Here is a 16,486-nt window from a genome sequence, read left to right as displayed (position 1 = left end):
ATGTAAATTACAGACGCCTCTCATCTTTTTAAGTGGTGGAACTTGCACTATTGCTGACTGACTAAATACTTTTTTTCCCCACTGTATATGTAGTATGTATGTAGTATGTATGCATGCATGTATGTTGTATGAATGTAGTATATATGCAGTATGTATGTAGTATGTAGTATGCATGTATGTATGTTGCATCAATGTAGTATATATGTAGTATGTATGTAGTATGTAGTGTGCATGTATGTATGTTGTGTGAATGTAGTATATATGTAGTAAGTATGTATGTAGTATGTATGTATGTTGTATGAATGTAGTATATATGTAATGTTATGATTGAGTCACCGAGGAGGAAAAAACAAAACACAAGCTCAGCCCAGAAAATCAGAGAGGTTGGAAACTAGCGGATTGCAGACCTCTAATCCTATCACACAACTAGCAGTAGCCGTGGAGTGTTCCTACGGTGATCCTAGACACCTCGTCACAGCCGGAGATCTACATAAGCCTAAAGAGAGAAAAGGGAAAAACTGACTGCCCCAGAGCAGACCCCAAAGCAATAGGCAGCCCCCAACATATAATGACGGTGAAGCAAGATGAAAACACTAACACAGATAGAAAGATAGGTTGAGCAAACAATGGGGCCCAAGCTAAATAAAAAGGACAGGACAGAAAAGCTGCTGTCTGCAATCCGAGAAAGCGCAGCAAAGAGATGACAATTTTAACCTGCTGCGCGGAGCTCCCCGATGAATTAGGCTTCAAGGCAAAAAATAATTTACAATTATTCTTAAAATTCAAAAATTTAGACCGATTCCCAAAAAACACATAAGGAGTAGGAATCTTTGGTTCAGCAGCATGTGAATGAGCAAGATAGGCGGAAATTCCCCGCACTTCAGCAGTGAGCTGCTCCACATGATCAGACAATTGCTTAATCTCCATTGAGAAAAAATTCCTCCTACGGCCTCAGAGAAATAGAGGAAAAAATATACACAAAAAAAAAATTCTGACACTTTTTTTTTTTTTTTTTACAATTCTTTCCTGCTATTGAGTACCCTAGAATCTGCGGTATGGCTGGTGATTCTGTTATGAATGAGTCACCGAAGGAGGAAAAAACAAAAATACAAGCTAAGTCCAGAAAACCGGAGAGGTTGGTAGCTATCGGATTGCAGACCCCTGATCCTATCCACAACAACTAACAGTAGCCGTGGGGGGTTCCTACGATGCCCTAGACCCCTCGATCACAGCCGGAGAACTAAATAGGCCTAAAGAAAGAAAGAAAGGGGAAATATAAACTGCCCCAGAGCAGACCCCAAAGCAATAGGCAGCCCCCAACATATAATGACGGTGAAGAAAGATGAAAACACTAACACAGATAGAAAAATAGGTTGAGCAAACGATGGGGCCCAAGCTAACTAAAAAGGACAGAATAGAAAAGCTGCTGTCTGCAATCCGAGAAAACCCTGCTAAAAATATTACCAACACAACTGATAAGCAAAAAGGACCCTGAAGTCACTAGACTTCAAACCCTATATCAGCACTCAGAATATTCTGGAAGCAGAGCAAAAGAGAACACTGATCAAGGAAAAAGAATCCAGCACACCCCCGGCCGGGGATGGCTGAACTCCAAAAAACAAGGTAAACAAAACCAAAACTAAAAAGTTCAATAGCAGAGCACTAAACTTATCTTTGGGAAGCAGGAATCAGACTGGTCTCCAAGAATCCAGCAGAGAAATCACCAGCGACTCAGAAGGGCGTCGGCTGCCTTATATCCAGTCAGAAGTTCCCGTTACCCAGTCACCATCCACCTGATCAGGTGTTTGGTAATCAGCCTCACTACCTTCCTTAACCAGAAGAGGGAGATCCTGGGACACAAAAGATGAATGAACAGATGAGCTCACAACACACACGGAGGTCACCACACTCGGCCAAAGGCAAAAGTATAACTGACAGGGATTGGAGCTTCCCAGGGGTTTAAGAAGCTCTCCCAGAACCATAGAGAGGCCACAATCATTAACCCCAGGTGTGCAGGTCAAAACCTGCACTGAGCTCCAGACATTAACCCTTGACGTGCAGCTCAAAAACCTGCACTGGGATCATGACAAAAAGTCTATTTTGCAATAGATGGATTACACACCATTACAACATATGGTTCATTTTCATTTTCACGATAGTGTACGGAAGACAGGAGTAATAAAAGATAATGACTAAACCCTATTTTTTTGTAATCTGTTCAGAGTCTATGTTAATAAATATGGATTACACAGCATTACAATATATAGTTGATTTTAATTTTTTAAATGGTTAGCGTAGTCAATTTTGAAACAGGTTCACAGTAGTGTACAGGTAGAATCTTGGAAAAGGTACCTAAGATTTAAAGATACTTTTTAAAAAGCTAGAAGATGAAGACAAAAATAAGACATAACCTTGAGAAAATAGTATAAAAAACCACATTCTATATATGCTGGAGACTTTGCCGAAGTAGAATAGCATTGTAAACTAGTGAACATGGTAGAGACAGTTTACTTTATGTGGAGTTAGTGTGGTTTCAAGATTAAAATGCCTATTATTCTTCCATCTCTGAAATACATCTCCTCAAATAGTCATATATCTGTCAAATATCGCAATCCAGTTTGGTCTTATATACTGAAAAACGAAAGGAGAAACAGAATAATTTCACTTTTTTAATATATCTCAGCACTTCGGGAAGAATGCGAGGCTGTAGATTGAATAAATGCTCAAACAACACATATAAAGAAATTTACGACAGAATAGATATTGACATTTGTGTTTTAATATATCTTTTTGGAAAGGCCTTGAGTGTTATGGTTTCTTCATTGAAAATTTACTGTCTTTCAAATTACTTCTCATAGATGTTTTGTGAACAAATTGCTCGCTGGAGTATCGCTTTTTAGGTTAAAAATAATAAAAAAGACCATTTGTTTGTTGTATAATACCGCTGCCCTTCGAGTGTTAAGCGGCGTACACCTACTCTCCTCCCATATCCCTTGTAAAAGACTCTATGTAGGCACATCACAGAAGGATATACAACCTATTTCCATCTCTGCATTGGAAAAATATATTTTCCAAGTAATTTCAAGGAGCAAATTAGATAAATAAAGTCTCTGCTGAATTACTTTCAAGTCTAGTATTGCGTCAAATTGTATCTGTCATTTAAAAGACTTACCGTATATACTCGTGTATAAGCCGAGATTTTCAGGCCATTTTTTGGGGCTGAAAGTCCCCCTCTCGGCTTATACACGGGTCATATACCTGGAGGTCGGCGGGGGAGTGGGAGCGGGGGTGTCAGAGATCATACTTACCTGTCCTGCCGTGGTCTATGCAGCCTTGCGTCTCCACTGTCTCCCTTCCTGTCTTCAGCGGTCACGTGGTACCGCTCATTACACTCATGAATATGTGCATATTCATGAGTGCAATGAGTGGTACCACATGACCGCTGAAGACAGGAAGGGAGACAGTGGAGAAGTGAGGCTGCAGGGACCGCGGCAGGATGGGTGAGTATAGCGATATTCACCTGTCCCCCGGTCCATCGCTGCTCACCGCTGTCTGCTGCATCCTGTGTCAGTGATATTTAGGCAGCAGGGGGCATGGTGACGAGGTTAGTGCGCGCCACCCCTCTGCAGGCTGAGCAGTCACTGACACAAGAAGCAGCAGACAGCGGCGATGGACCCAGGAGAGGTGAGTATGGCTTTTGTTTTTTTTGCATCATATGGGGGCATATTCTATGGAGCAGCATATTGGGGCATAGTCCATGGAGCAGCATTTGGGGCATATTCTATGGGGCAGCATAAGGGGGCATATTCTGTGGGGCAGCATATGGGGGCATAGTCTATGGAGCAGCGTTTGGGGGCATAGTCTATGCGGCAGCATATGGGGGCATAAACTATGGAGAAACATTTGGGGGCATAATCTATGGAGCAGCATATGGGGGCATAAACTATGGAGAAGCATATGGGGGCATAATCTCTGGAGCAGCATATGGGGGCATATTCTATGGAGCAGCATATGGGGCATAGTCTATGGAGCAGCATATGGGGGCATAATCTATGGAGCAGCATATGGGGGCATAGTCTATGGAGCAGCATATGGGGGCGTAGTCTATGGAGCAGCATATGGGGCATATTCTATGGGGCAGCATATGGGGGCATAGTCTACGGAGCAGCATATGGGGTCATATTCTATGGTGCAGCATAGGGGGGCATAGTCTAAGGAGCAGCATATGGGGGCATATTCTATGGAGCAGCATATGGGGGAATAGTCTATGAGGCAGCATATGGGGGAATAAACTATGGAGAAGCATATGGGGGCATAATCTATGGAGCAGCATGTGGGGGCATATTCTATGGAGCAGCATATGGGGGCATAAACTATGGAGCAGCATATGGGGGCATATTCTATGGAGCAGCATATGGGGGCATAAACTATGGAGCAGCATATGGGGGCATATTCTATGGAGCAGCATATGGGGGCATAAACTATGGAGCAGCAAATGGGGGCATAAACTATGGAGCAGCAAATGGGGGCATAGTCTATGGATTCCACCCTCGGCTTATACGCGAGTCAATAAGTTTTCCCAGTTTTTTGTGGCAAAATTAGAGATGTCGGCTTATACATGGGTCGGCTTATAAACGAGTATATACGGTAATATGTTTTCATACAGTACTTCTGGAGTGCAATGCTCCTAGTTCACAATTACAATTACAGGTAATAAGAAATTTAATTGATACATTTTATTATCAATATGTAGAGATGAGCGGATCATTCTGCAGAGGATCGTGTTTCAGTTTATTTTCGTAAAATTTGTGGTTTCATGCAAACTTGAACATTTTAAGATTTAATTAGCAGTTAGCGAAAAAAATTATATATATTTGCTGGACATCATTTCCAAAAATCGCTGAAATTTCAGCAACCCCATAATGTCCTGCAGCTATGACATCTAGCGGACTATCGTATCTTGTACAAATGTGGTCACTACCTGGGCCATCATAGATCAGTGGTTCATAGCGAAGTACAGTTTGTACTGGAAAGTCGCTTTCCATCTCAAGAGCCATTTGCTAAGTCTCTTCTGTAGACTGTAAGCTCTTATGGTCAGTTGGATCCTCTCTCTCTTCTGCAGAGTGTAATCTCTTATGGTCAGTTGGGTCCTCTTTCTCCTGTAGAGTGTAAGCTCTTATGGTCAGTGGGGTCCTCTGTCTTTCCTGTAGAGTGTAAGCTCTTATGGTCAGAGGGGTCATCTGTCTTTCCTGTAGATTGCAAGCTCTTTTGGTCAGTGGGGTCCTGTCTTTTGCTCTCTGGTAAAGTGTTAGCTGTTATGGTAACTGGGGTCCTCTCTCTCCTTTAGAATGTATGTTCTTATGTGCCCTCTCTCTTTCAGTGGGGCCATCTCTGTCTTTCCTGTACACTCCAAGCTCTTATGGTCAGTGGGGTCCTCTTTTGCTTTCCTGTAGAGTGTAAGCTTTTACAACTAGTGGGTCTTTTCTTTCCTGTAGAATGTATGCTCTTTTGTTAAGTAGGGTCCTCTCTCTCTCCTGTAGAGTGTAAGCTCTTGTGGTCAGTGGGATCCTCTCTCTCCTGTAGAGTGTAAGCTCTTATGGTCAGTGGGTCTTCTCTCTCTCCTGTAGAGTGTAAGCTCTTATGGTCAGCGGGGCCCTCTCTCTCCTGTAGAGTATAATCTCTTATGGTCAGTGGGATCCTCTCTCTCCTGTAGAGTGTAAGCTCTTATGATCAGTGGGGTCCTCTCTCTCCTGTAGAGTGTAAACTCTTATGGTCAGTGGGGTCTTATCTCTCCTGTAGAGTGTAAGCTCTTATGGTCAGTGGGGTCCTAGCTCTCCTGTAGAGTGCAAGCTCTTATGGTCAGTGGGGTCCTCTCTCTCCTGTAGAGTGTAAGCTCTTATGATCAGTGGGGTCCTCTCTCTCCTGTAGAGTGTAAGCTCTTATGGTCAGTGGGATCCTCTCTCCCCTGTAGAGTGTAAGCTCTTATGATCAGTGGGGTCCTCTCTCTCCTGTAGAGTGTAAACTCTTATGGTCAGTGGGGTCTTATCTCTCCTGTAGAGTGTAAGCTCCTATGTTCAGAAGGGTCCTCTCTCTCCTGTAGAGTGTAAGCTCTTATGGTCAGTGTGGTCCTCTCTCCTGTAGAGTGTAAGCTCTTATGGTCAGTTGGGTCCTCTCTCTTGTAGAGTGTAAGCTCTTATGTTCAGCTGGATCCCCTCTCTCTCCTGTAGAATGTACGCTCTTATGTTCAGCAGGGTCCTCTCTTTCTTTTCTGTAGAAGGATTATCTTGGGTGCTCCTCTTTCATCCTCATATGTTTTCAGACAAATTATAAGATTTCCGTTCTGAGATTGGTTTGTTGGCAATTTTGAATTTCAAAAGATCCTCTCATTTCTTTTATTGTGTCTATTTTTCCAAAAATATCAAGTTTCTACTAACCTCAGGGGCAGCCATGTCATTGGTTCCCCAAATTGCTATTATTTAATCAAGAAACTGAAATATACTTAATAGTTGACCATCTGAACATTGAAACTGCAGTAGCAAGGCAAAACTTACGGACTCAGAGCAGACAAAGATTTGTGCTTTAACGTACCTCCAATAGAAGATCCATTGGAGAGACATTAAGGCACCATCGTACCATGACTTTCAAAAAATAATTCCAATATTTGGAAAATAGTGAAGCAAATTTTAATATTTGGCAACCTTTGACTATTGCTGGGTAAAATAGAGTCCACTTAGTAAAACTGATTGTGTAGGCGGTATGAGCTAAAGCAACCAATTGAGGTCCTACACCAGATGGTGTGCTTTCTTTATGTCTTCAGGTATGGTTTCATGTTGGACAGAGTCCTATGTTGTCATTTCAATTAGCAACCCTCCTATTATGGTGTACTTACCTAAAATATAAAAAAAACCCTACAGATCTGTAATTGAAAAAGTAAAGTTACCCAAATTATACTACCATGTATTGACCGAATGGCACTTTTCACCCAGTAGTTTAAATAACATTGCTATACAGATGAGTCCTTACCTTTTCTCTTGGCTCCACACAAACTATGATGAGTAGAGGAGTATGACTAAATTAAAAAAATAATGATTTCCCTATACTTGTCTGGGAGATCCTTATGCTATATGTGTCTGTATTTAGCTATTTAATTGTTATGATGTTAATTGCAGCGTGCCATTGGTTCTACTTTGGTCATAAAACACTTATTGGTAGCACCTATTCTGCAGGGATGGCTATGCAGCCACACAAAGCCTAAAGATGACCCTAACTTTAGGGCCTCTCATGTTTGTTCACCTACTGCTCTATCCAAATTGTACATATATGATAAATTATGTTTGACGTTCATGCCTAAATCTATCAATAACTGTTGAAAACCGGTGGCTATGACACAAACCTAAAAACCACCTTCTTGTCCATCATCTTCCAATTATTTTATGTATCTGCACTTTTCCTGCTTCCAGCCTATATAATGGATATCAGAATAAATAATGACTGCACTAATATTAACCAAAAAGCAAGAGCACAATTGTTCTCAATTCCAATTAATGGTAAAAAACTGCTCCGGAAGTCCAAAATATGTTCACTAAGCCAGATACAAGCACTGAATTAATTATTTGATGAGCATCATATTTACTGTTAATTAATTCAGCCCCTATAATTAAAGCAGTAAATTAACTTGGAAGTTCAGGAGTGGAAGCTTTTTGCATTAGGTGAAAGGGGTCAGAATGGAAAGTGTGAAGTCATATATCTGAGAAGGGGCACTGTGTAATCAAAGCAGCATTTTACGAGCTGTCGAGAAGCCGCCTAAATGATTATTTAAACTCATTACGAAACTTAGTCATTTTCTGAAGGAAGTATTTTTCCAGTGACTTGTCAGACATCATTTTCCTTTTTGACATTGAAGATATTTTTGTTTTGCAAAATCAAGTCAGTAAAATTTAGCAAAAGTGAGTTTGGAAAATAGAACCCAATGTAAGGCTATGTGCCCACATAGCGTTTTAAAACGCACAGTGAAAAACAGACTCCTTCCCAGAAATCGTGCGTTTTTTTCCACGATTTTACCGCGATTCTGTTCGCGATTTTGCCGTGATTTTCTCAAGCACTTTCAAAGCGATTTGAAGCATCGCTTGGAAAGTGATTGACAGGTTGGTCACACTCGTCAAACATAGTGTTTGACAAGTGTGAGCATCTTTTTACTATTGAGGCCGCCTATGCGGCATCAATAGTAAAAGATAAAATGTTAAAAATGATAAAAAAAAATAAAAAATCGGTGTATATTTACCTTCCGACGTCCCGCGCTGCATTCATGGGCCTCAGCGTTCCCAGCGATGCCTTGCGAGACCTGTGATGACGTTGGTCTCGCGCTGCTATATCGATCTCGTGAGACTACGTCATCACAGGACCTTGCCGCAAGGCATTACTGGGAACGCTGAGGCCCTGGAATGCAGCGCGGGACGTCGGAAAATAAATATACCCCAATTTTTTATTCTTTTTTTTGCAGGGGTATGGTACCCAGGGCCTGAAGGACAGTCTCCTCTCCTCCACACCGTGGGTACCAACCGCACATGAGACGCTTAACTTCCCGCATGGTGGGCATAGCCACATGCGGGAAGTAAGCGATTCTCATGCATTCCTATGGGTGCGGAATCGCGGCAATTCTTTGCGATTCCGCACAAAAGAATGAGCATGCTGCGATTTTTTCCGCGATGCGATTACGCCGCGGAAAAAAGCGTAGCATTAGCACAGCATGTGCGGAATGCCATAGGAATGCATGGGGGGCATTCTGTACACGATTTTTAAACGTTTTCGCAGCGTTTTCGCGCCGAAAATCGCGGCAAAGACGCTTAAAATTCGCATTGTGGGCACACAGCCTAACAAACAAATGATTTCTATGTAATAGACATTAGGAGACATTAGGGGACACGCAACTTCAGAAAATAATCATAGGTCGTGATTGATCTTCAAGGATTGCAAAAGTTGGATCAAAAATTTAGACTTTCATCTCCTGCATCAAAAATTAGTGAAACGATGGATAAGGTCAAAAGGTTTTCCATTCCTTTTGAGCCCAACCCAACAGTCCAAAGCACCTTAAACTTTTACTTTACGACCTACAAGGTCAAAAGGTTTTCCATTCCTTTTGAGCCCAAGCCAACTGTCCAAAGCACCTTGAACTTTTACTTTACGACCTACTAAACAATTGCTTTCTCACTTTACTCGAGTACCCCAGCTAAACTTTCATTTAATAATTTCAGAGTAAAGCAAAGCAAAGAATTTCACTATTGTAATTCTTTTCTTCGATGTTTAGTAATAAGATTTGTAACCAGATCTCGAGGGAGTGAATATCCATATTTTATATGTACAACTCTGCACTAAGCATTGTTTTTACGAAGGGTTGTCTGCGAAACAAAATGTAGGCAGTGTTCCTTCATGTTTTATTTGGAATCAGTTATTTAAGGTTGCCTTACTTGATTCGAAATCACTCAATTGAAATTTTCCAAAGGCGTTAACATTTTAATTGCCGTTTTATGTAAATAGCTTAAGAAAATGATACATTTTTTAAAAAATATTCATAACATTTGTATTGTATTCGTATTTGTACTGTAATGAGATGTAGTGAACAATTCACTTGTGTAACTAGAGTTGTAGACACGCGAGATTGCTGACAGATTTTTCATTGACCTATACCAGGAAGCCACGCCTAAGGGATTTTTCATTAGTAACCCTTAAATAAGTTGTCAGTTTCCAAATCAAAGAGTCTGAAGTCACTCTGTGTGACTGCAGACTTATGGATCCCTCCAGTGCACGCACTGAGTGCTGCGGGGATTCGCCAGTTTCCATCCCGGGACCGGAGGGTATGTATGAGTTATACATTCTCCTGGCCAGTGGGACCGGCCTCACTCTCTAAACACTTGCTTTCTAGTCGGATGCGCCCACTGGCCAGCTGTTTCACTGGTCAGGGTGTGGTCTCGGCTTTATACAAGTGTATGGAGAGCGGGGCTGTGCCCTTTGACTGGGAGTATGTATAAGTCATACATACCCTCCAATTTCAAGTGAGAAACCGGCTAATCCCCTCAGTGCACAGTGAGTGCACCGGAAGGATTCATAAGTCTGCAGTCAATCCCTTTAAATAAATGTCTGATTGTCTGATCTAGCCTTCCTCCTAACTCGTAATTGTTTTGTGCTTAATGAAATTTTTTATCTGAAGATTTTAGGATGCCTTATGGGGGGTGCTCTTCTACATTAGCAAATATATACATGTCATAGTGGGAGAATGTTATCTATACTCTATTTTGGGTCCATGCAACAAGTACATGATGAGGTTTGGCAGATATATAGATGATTTGATCTTTAATTTTCATAATGACATTCCAAATTTTCTTTTTTTCAGTTTCTCATTGATAATAATAACTTAAGATTCAGATCCAAAAATAAAAAGAATGGCACTCCTTTTTGGATACACATTTGATGGGAAATATATCTACAGGTAAAGTTGTACCACAATTACCGTATATAGAAAACCTACTTCTGGTAATACTCTTAGGGCTCATACTCACTTGCAAGAGACTCGCACGATTCTTGCGTGAGTCTCTCGCATGAAAACCCGGCACTGGGACCGGAGCATGTGGCTACATGTATTTCTATGCAGCCGCATGCTCCGGTCCCAGTGCCAGTGGCAGTGCCGGGTTTTCATGTGAGACTCGTACGAGAATCGTGAGAGTCTCTCGCAAGTGAGTATGAGCCCTTATACATGCCACAGGTTGCCATACACAACCTTCCAGTTGGAGAAATGAGTTATGCATGTTCAAATGACAATTATTTTACATCTGAATGCGACATTATCAGATTTACAGTGGCATGTAAAAGTTTGAGAACCCCTGGTCAAAATTACTGTTATTGTGAACAGTTAAGCAAGTTAAAGATGAAACGATCTCTAAAAAGCCTAAAGTTAAAGATGACACATTTCCTTTGTATTTTAGGCAAATATATTTAGATTTAATTTATCAAATATATTTATATATTTGATGCGGGCTCAGCAAGTGAGCCAGCATCAAAGGCAGTGAAAAGGCTTATGACGTAACTATACATCATTGGTTAAAACAGATGTGCTATACTATTATTAAGATAAAATAGTATTACTATATGCTTATCTGAATGTCTATCTCTTGTAATTCTTCTGTCAAACTGAAAAAATAAGATAATTGCTATTTTCCATTATAGGGTTAAATGTATGACACTGTACAATTGGTTCCGGAGATAATTAGGGGAGTCAACCTTGTGGTGTATCATGATGTTTATAAGCATATAAGGATTACATTTAGGTGTGGAAAGTGCCATGACTAAGAGATTTTAAAGCTTGAAACGCGTGGGACAAGTGTTTCCCAACTACTTCTACTTTTTGTTTTTTTGGGGCGCATGCTGAATATACTGCAGATTTGTACCTTAAAGGTACTGTCACACTTAGCGATGCACCAGCGATCCCGACCAGCGATATGACGCGGTCAGGATCGCTGGTGCATCGCTAAGTGGTCGCTAGTGAGCTGCCACACAGGCAGATCTCACCAGCGACATCGCTGGGGACGGGGGTCGCTACTTACCTGTCAGATGAGGCGATCCTGACGTCCTCCCGCCCGCGTCCATGCGTCACTCGTCTCTCCACAGGAAGCCCAGCAGGAAGCTGACGATGAGAAACGGTCCAGGACGTTCTCGCGTGATCAGCGATAATCAGCGGGGGAGCCGGTTGGAGGTAAGTACCAGACATAGCGATATCACTAGCAATATCGCTGCTACGTCACAAAACCATTGACGTTATAGCGATATTGCTAGCGATATCGCTTAGAGTGACGGGACCTTATGACCGGACAATGCTTTTAATGATTCCAAGCTTAGCTTTTAAAATATGATCCAACAATTGGGTTTGTATTTGACGTCTACAATAACGAGCATGGACTACATTAATCAAATAGATTAAGTCATCCCGCAATGGCATTATGCGAATGCTGACTCCACTAGAAATACCAAAATCTAATTGTGACCTGATATACATACAACATACGTCCACCGTACATTGCAGAGGACAAAGTAATAGCAGAACTCACATGAGATTGGAATGTAAACACAGCAAAATTCCTATCAATTCTTTTAACATTCATAACGCATTTCAGATTTATAAAAACACAATTACTCGGATGGTCTCCTGATTTCAAAGTCACCTCAAAAATAAACAAGGCTTTCATGTCTGTCACAATTCTTGTTTGAAATGCTAAGTCACTGACAAAGTATAATAAGATAAAGCATATTAGATGCGGAAATGCAAGCCTCTAGAACTTTGTCAACCTTTCACAATGTGTATATTAAAGGACATTTGTGACAGTAGCATTTTATGTTATTCCGGCTCTCGCTTTTGGGAAGTCATATATTTATTACTTCAGGAAACTTTTGTGCACTGCGTACACGCACTGCTAACTGATTCTCACCAAGATTTCGATATTAAAGCGAATGTTTACCCTTTAAGGGATTTTCTACTTTGATTTTATTTTAACAAATGGGTTGGAGACATGATTTTGCCAATATATGAGGATTGCAAATTTTCCACCGGTTTTTAGTGCCACCCTTTTCACAGACAGCACAGCTCTGCTGTTCTCAGAATGACTACTGATAGAGGAGCATGTGACCAGACCTGCCCATTAGCTTCCACCAATTGAAAAACAGCTTGGCCATGCACAGTGTTTTCTATTGGAGGAGGCTGGTAGACAGTTCTGGTCACATGTTCTTCCATCAGCAGCTGCTCTGAGAACAGCAGAGCTGTGCAGTCTGTGAAAAAAGACTAACAAGAGGGAGTACCTTTGTAATTTCTATAGCTTAGCAAGTAACATAAAATCATATCCCCAACTTATTTAGTAAAATAAAGATAAAGTGGTTGACCCTTTTAAACATTTTTTTAATACAGAGCTTCAAAACCCCTCAGTAGATAAAATGTATGTTATTACCTCATCCTATTCTAACTGTCATGGTTAGGACATGGTAAATGTCTTGTTCTCTCAGGGTTAATTTTGCTGGCCTCCCTTTGGATCTGGGAGGGGTATTTATACTCACTCCAGACTAGGATTCCCTGTCAGCTATACTTTCGTCTAGTCTGTGTGCCTGACCCCTGGAGTGTGTGCCCAGTTTGCAATTGTTTTGCTTGCCCTCCGTGCAGTACTCTGCTTGCTTTGTTCTTTGGATTTCTGACCTCTGGCTTCCCTTCTGACAATCCCTCTGTCTCATCCCTTTGGTACCTCATGATCTCCTGGTTCTGATCTTAGCTTCTTTGACTACTCTCCTGTGTTTATCGTCTCCTCTGCACCCGGCATCTGGCTCTGCCCCCCGACCACCTCCTACTCTGTCACATGGTTCAGGTGACAGGTCCTGCTTGTACCCGGTGAGTTTCCCGCCGTTCCACTCTCTGCGGCACGCAGCTCTCCCCGCAGCAGTAATACCCGAGATCGTGACACTAGCACCTTGTAGCGTGGAGTGTCTGCAGTAACTGCCACCAGTCACATCTGGTTGAAAATAGTACTTGGTCTTTTCTTCGTTCTCCTCAGGTTTTCTTCTAGTGCCGCAACTCCCCGGCCTCTTTCTCTGTCAATGCAGTGGTGGTGATACTTGATTGCCAAGGCAACTGGTGTCGATAAATTACATAAATCCTTGCAGTTTATTTAATGAGTAATAACTCTTTTTTAGTTGCCTAGTCTTGAAGGTTCTTTCGTCCTGGCTCCTTGTTTTCTGCCTGTTTAGATTGCTAATTTGCCGCTCCTGCTCCTGACTTCAGCCTCACTAGACTTGGAGGAAAAGAATAGTTCAGCTTCCAAATCACCATTAATTTTTTTTTTTTATTTAAAATATTTAAAAGTACAAATGCACTTAAGAAAAAGATCATAAATGTGATTTGGGTGAGGGGGAGAACAGCATAAAAAACTAACGTGTTTCGAAATGCTACACGAATGCTTTGCTTGGACATGATCCCGGGAATCCTCTTTATCTGAATCAAGTAACAAGGATGAATTGGTAATATCTTTTTGCTTCTAGATTCACTAGCTTTGACATTTCTTGGCTATATTTATGCCTTGACTTGGCTGGAGATCATCAAATCTGCCAACGTTAGAATTTGGCACACTAACTTGAATTGAGGTGGAAATTTTGGTTGAATTTACTCAATGCAAATTGAATATTCCCCAATTTTCAGAAAGTTTCAAATGAAAAAAAATAAATGATGCTTATCTAGTCCTTTATTTATACCACCCCACATCTCCCTGTTTCCCACGCACAAAAGCCATCTGTTGTCTTCTTTGTCACCGTGCTTGCTCATTTCTTCTCTTCAGTCTTCACTCTTTTTGGTGTCTCCAGTCTTCTACTCTTGAGTCTTCACTCTTTTCGGTGTCTCCAGTAATGGCTATGTCTCACGTGACATCACGATAGAGAATCAGTTGGTGGGACAGGTAAGGGGCAAGGTGACTATAACTTTTTTTTTTTTAATTTTAACCTGCCAAAAAGAATTCAACAAAGCCACAACCGTCTAGCCGCCATTTTGCTTGTTTCAAACAAATCTAAATGCAAAAAAAAAATCCAATTCTGGTAAACCCATTGGTTTTTTGCAAAATCTGGAGCAAATTTAATTGGGTTCAAATCAATCTGCATATCTCTAGCCTTGATTTGTGAAAATTTGTGGTTTCATTTGTGCTACTTCTTGCTACCAGCTTCCTTCTTTACCATCCTATGGTCCACAAATTGATCTTCTAGTGATGACAAAGGTGTTTGTTCAAGATAGATAGATAGGCTTGAAAAAGGTTCACATTTTTAACCGAAATGTTGCCACATTTTCATCTTTTTGTGGTGTGCTTCTTCCATTAGTTATTGGACTATATTGAAGGGTTGGCTGGTGCTGGTTTGTCTTTTTCTTTTGTAGATACCTAGATCCCACTTATAATATTTTGCTTGGTGAATTTATTTCTGTGCTTACAGTCATTTTTAACATGACTCAGGTCTTGCAACGTGCTAGGGACAAATCAAAATGATAATTCTTTAGTTATTGTTTCTTTGATATATAACCATCGGCCAGAACAATATTTGGTCATCATCTCCTGTGGCTTCAGCAGCAGAGTCACAGACACATACTGGAGCTTGGCCATAGGCAGCGAGAATATAACTTACAATCATTATCAGGGAGTACAAGTGTAATTCATTTTGCTTCTTTCCCTTTTGCCTCCTGCTACTTCTTAAGAAATTGTTGTGCTTTGAAGAATAATAGCAAAATAATAATGTTCCAATCCCAAGCTGTTTTTTTAGCCGAAGTGGTATTTTAAGGACCACAATGACTTAGTATATAAAAACAAAAACTCTGACTACAATATAAAGCAGAACATGATAATATTAAAGCCTTTAAAGGCAAAATGTAATGGAATAAAGGCTGCGGGAAATGTCTCCAAGATCTCATGCCAAAAAGTGATATTGCCCTTTTTTGGATGGACTTTTGAGTACTCCGGCTCTCAATCTGGTGACCTCCGGCTGTGAGTCAGTTTCTATTTCTGTTGGACCACAGCCTGTGCTGTCTCTGTCCAACTGCTGATAATGCTCTTCTCTTTCTTTTGCTTTGCCTCTGTGCAGATGAATAAAGAAAAAAAAAAGATTTAATAGAACAAAGGTAGAATTAGACTAATTTTTGCAGTTTTTGTGCCCCATGGCCCATTGCATTTTTACTATTTATGGCTAAAGACTAATCCAATGTAGGTCCCTCGGACTTCTCCATCACTCCCCCCCCAGACTGGCAAATATCTCTCTATACACACACATAAGGAAAAACCTGTAAATCTAGGAAATTGGGGTGGAGGAAAGCCTTCAGGGACTGACCTCTTGGACTAGTCATCCAAGGAACATAGACCATGGTTATTTGCTCATAGCTCAAAGTGATTGAACAGTACCATGGGTTTTGGTACAACCATTGGCAGCTTGGTTTATGTTTGGTCCTTCTTGACAAGTATTACATTTTTAGATGGGCTTAGCTTCACTTTTTATTTGTACTCTATATTATATCCTCTAAAGCTAGTTAATTTTTACCATTTGCAAAGATTGAGATGGCAGAACGCATATATTCCTCTTCCCGCCACAGATCCACGCCCCGTGCTCCTGTCTTTTCTTTGGATCTTCCAACCTTTGGACTTTAGAACATTGAAAGGTGTTGTACATTAAATGAACATGTTATTTCTAGCAAGGTGGCAAGGCAGGTGAGGAGTGGGCCTAGGATGGGTGAGTAAAATATTTTGTTGTTGTTTTTTAACTCCTTAATGGCCTTTAAAAGATTACAGCACAATATTGCCATTTTGCTACATTTGCACAAATCAGATTACTAAAATTTCACATTCTTTTTTGTGAAATCTATGATGACCTTGATTCATTAGGAATAAATTCTGTCTTGTCTATGCAAAATAGTTAAGTTCAGATTCTCAGTTTATGA

This window comes from Dendrobates tinctorius, unplaced genomic scaffold (genome assembly GCF_039654945.1).
Source record: "Dendrobates tinctorius isolate UK_male_01 unplaced genomic scaffold, ASM3965494v1 ptg000009l, whole genome shotgun sequence".
NCBI lineage: Eukaryota > Metazoa > Chordata > Amphibia > Anura > Dendrobatidae > Dendrobates > Dendrobates tinctorius.
The sequence above is the reverse complement of the archived record's forward strand: the minus strand, read 5'-3'. Positions refer to the sequence as shown.